The 4298-nt window shown below is 41.1% G+C and overlaps 1 pseudogene; it reads left to right on the top strand.

Annotated features, from left to right (window-relative positions):
* The first annotated feature begins 1584 nt into the window (after positions 1–1584).
* Positions 1585–4053, top strand: LOC148148748 (uncharacterized; annotated as a pseudogene).
* The last annotated feature ends 245 nt before the right edge of the window (positions 4054–4298 follow it).

Here is a 4298-nt window from a genome sequence, read left to right as displayed (position 1 = left end):
TTTTATTTTTCTAATTTTTTCCTAAGGTCCTGTACCTAGGTACCCTTGTACCTAAAACGGCACTGTAAGTCAACATTGGAAACTTTTCACTGCACTCGTGTGAGTAAACATGACAACAAAACTAATTCTAAATTCTAATTTTCTCTTCTCCCCACAGATGCTGCCAGATCTTCAAAGAAATTATGATTTAAGTTTGATTTCAAACATGGTTTTAATTAATATGATTATCTTTTGAAGCTGGTAACTGCATCAACTTGCCAATCTCCTCGAGTAGATCTCCAAAACTCACAAACTCTTCTGCCTCATAATATAAGGGCAATGACTGGATGAAAAAGCTATCTGAATGTTCCCCTTCAAGCCACACACCATCCTGATGTGGGTGATATCTTCACTGTAGCTGCCTCAGCATCATGGAACTCCAAGCCCAGGGAGTGTAGTTCTACCTAATGGATGTGAACATTGGAGGTATAGTTAGTAAGTTTGCAGATGACACCAACTAGAACCATAACTATAACTGTTGACAGGTGCTTTTACATGGTTACATCATTAATCCCCAGCTCATTGCCACTGATCATAATTGGTCAGCCAGATCTCCCTGATTGGACCTGGTTAACAGCCCCAGTCGGAGAACTCCTATTCACCTGGCTGAGCTCATTACAATCATTGCAACCTCCATCTTCCCAAGAACAATTAAGGGATGGGCGATAAGGATTGGCAGTAATTTCTGAACTTGTCAATGACCTCCACATCTCATGATTACATTAATGACGAGAAAAGACAAAAAAAGAAAAGAAAATTAGTGCGGGATTCTGTGACCTTTGCACTTGTCGTCACTTCAACTTATGTCCCAAGCCATCTTTCTTATTGCTGTCAACCAGCAGAGAGGGAGCAGCATAAATATCTGAGAGATAAGAAGGAATAGAAATGAAAGAGGAACAAAGATGGACCAGGAGAAAAAAAGACAAGACAGAAAGAAAGATACTTTATATGCCTGCACCAGAACTCTGCAAAAATCAATAACAATAAATAAATTAGGATACGGATGGGACTTGCATGTGAATAGAAAGGTACTCCTCTTAGCCTGGAGTTTTGACATAAGGTAGCACACATTGAAGTATTAGATGGAGAGTTAGAGATCTGTATACCCAATTGACCTGACTTACTGTCACAGCTAGACAATGGAAAATCAGGGACATTGCAGATTGGATACACTGAGCACTGTCCCCACTCTGCTCTCAAGGGAGGTTATCAGAAGCTGGTCGTAAAATCATCCTGAGATTGTTTCTCAAAATTATTTCATGCAAATGCCAGTTCTGAAGGTTGAGGGGCAAACTGCTGATTTCAAAAGAAAATGAACTGTATTCCTTTCGAATGTCAGAATCTTCACTCAGAAGGACTGGAGCACAGTTTGTAAACGAATCTTTAGCTCAGCCAGTAACTCTCTTGTCTCTCAGTCAGAAGAGTGAGGGCTCATATTAGGACTTCAGTATCAGACTGCTACATCAAACTGCTCCTCACGGAACTCGGCATTTTCAGAGCCCCTGTCAGCGATTTGTCCATGGCGATTTGTCTCATACTGGGGGCATGCGTTTAAGGTAAGAGGAAGAAAGTTTAAAGGAGATGTGAGGGGCAATTTGTTTTTGCACAGAGAGTGATATGAATCTGGAACATGCGGCCGGGGGTAATAGTAGAGGCAGATATGATAGGGACATTTAAGAAGCTTTTAGATAAGACAGAAGAATGCAGGGAATGGAGGGATATGGACCAAGGGCAGGGAAAAGGGCCTTTTCCTGTGCTGTATTCTTCTATGTAATATCTCAAAAAGAATGGAGAGATGCTCTAGTTGACACTCTGTCACAGGCAAATATACAACAGGTTGTGTGGTACTGTAGGAAATAGTACTGCCATAACAGTAGAGGAAGTGGAAAACCTCAATGGGCAGGTGACCTCAAAAGGCAGGGAAAGATTAACCAGGCTGATGGTATATCTAACCAAATCAGGAAAGTGTGGGTGCTTTCTTTCCCTAAGAGCATGAGATAAAACTTTCCATTCATTAGTGGGCAATTTGTATTGACTGGGGTTGTACAGACTCATTGGCGTATTTGCACTGCAAAAGCTTTATGTCACCCCTCGTTTCATTTAACCCTGTCAATATACTCTTATTTTTATTCCATTCTCCCACATGTAAGGATGGAATGATTCGGCCTAAAGTTATCGGCACAGCTATCAATGGCACTCAAAAACTTAAATAACATTCTACTTAAAGCAATACATTTTGATGAAACAACGAAGTCTTATGACGGAATTGTTACAGTGCAGTAGAAGGCTATTCAGTGGTAATGCCACCTGCCTGAGTATTTTAGCTTAGTGCGAATCTTCTGCCTTTTCCTCGTCATCATCCATGCTGTTTCCATTTAGACAAGCATCCAATTCCCTCTTGAATGCATCAATTGAACCTGCCTCTACCACATTTCCAGGCAGTACATGTCAGACACTAGGTTGAAGAGGTTTACTCACTTGCATTTGCTTCTTTTGCAAAATAATTTAAAACAGTGCCCTCTTGTTTTTGATCCATTGGTGAGGGAACTGTTTCTCCACATCCAGGCCCTTATGACCCCACTAGTGTCTTATATAAGTTCAGTATAACCCTCCCTGCTCTAACACACTATGCCCTTAGAAATGATCCCAACTGATAATATGAATGGGAAAATCAGTTTAAGAATGAAAGCTGTTTTAGAGAGTTATACAGTCATATAACTCAGAAACACACAACCAGTCCATCCCAACCAAAATCCCAAACTAAACTAGTCCCACTTGCCTGAGCTAGGCTGATATTTCTCCAAACATTTCTTATTCATGAACTTATCCAAATGACTTTTAAGAATTGTAACTGTACCTGTATCCACCATTTCCAATGGAAATTAATTCCACAAATGAACCACGCTCTGTGTAAAATAAATGCTGGTCATGCCTGTTTAATGTCTTCTTCCTCTCACCTTCAAATATGCCCCCCTAGTCTGGAAATCCCCCACCCTAGGGAAAGGACACCTGCCATTCACCTTCTCTATACCCCTCACAGTTTTATAAACTTCTATACGGCTACTCCTCAACTTCCTATACAATAGCAAAAAAAATCCCAGTCTTTCCAATCTAAAAACTTCCATTCCTGGCAACATCCTGGTAAATCTCTTCTGAATCCTTTCCAGCTGAATAATATCCTTCTTTTGACAGGGTAACCAGAACTGCACACAATACATTAGAAGAGAACTTACCAACGTCTTATGATACCCAAAATTCACAAACCAGGAGCCCCCCTCAGACCCATAGTCTCGCTACCTGGAAACCAACTTACAGACTGGCCAAGGAGATACATCAAAGATTAAAACACTTAGTAGAAGACTCTCGCCACTCCATTCACTCCACCCAAGAATTCCTGAGACCATCAAAGATACTATGATAGAAGGGGATGAAATAATGGTCTCCTTTGATGTAACAGCCCTGTTTACATCAATCAACATTAACCTGGCCAAGGAAACACTGACTACACTATTAGAAGAACCAAAGACACACACACCAAACACCACTAACTTCATCAGCAAGGACAATATCGTCAAGCTAGTGAACCTATGCCATACCACCCACTTCACCTTCAACGACAAAACTTACAGACAAACCAAAGGAACACCCATGGGATCTCCGATATCAGGGTTCTTAGCAGATGCAGTAATGCAGAGACTTGAACAAACGGCTCTGCCAACCATCTAACCCAAACTTTGGGTCCGCTATGTGGATGACACCTTTGTTATCACCAAATGAAACAAATTAAATGAAACCTTCAAGACCATCAATAATACCCTTATTGGCATAAAATTCACTAAGGAGGAGGAAAACAACAACAAAATGCCATTCCTAGATGTCGCAGTAGAGCGAACAGCCAATGGGGAACTTCAAACCAGCGTCTACAGAAAAACAACACATACAGACCAAATACTGAACTACAGAAGCAATCATACCAACACCCACAAACGAAGCTGCAGCAGAACATTATTTTAATGAGCCAACACACACTGCAGCACAGATGAACTATGCAGAGCAGAGGAAAATCACCTATACCATGTATTCAAAAAGAATGGGTACCCAATGAACACAGTCCACCAATTTCTCAGCAACAAACCCAAATAGGCAGACAAAAAACGTCCAGAAACCCTAGCATCTCTCCCCTACATCAAAGACATCTCGGAAATGATTACCAGACTACTCAGACTCCTTGGCAACATGGTAGCCCACAAACCCACCAA

Source organism: Chiloscyllium plagiosum, unplaced genomic scaffold, assembly GCF_037043375.1.
Source record: "Chiloscyllium plagiosum isolate Xiang-an unplaced genomic scaffold, Cpla_swu_hap1 HiC_scaffold_11, whole genome shotgun sequence".
Taxonomy (NCBI): domain Eukaryota; kingdom Metazoa; phylum Chordata; class Chondrichthyes; order Orectolobiformes; family Hemiscylliidae; genus Chiloscyllium; species Chiloscyllium plagiosum.
Note: the sequence above shows the minus strand (reverse complement) of the source record. Positions and strands in the feature narration are given on the sequence as shown.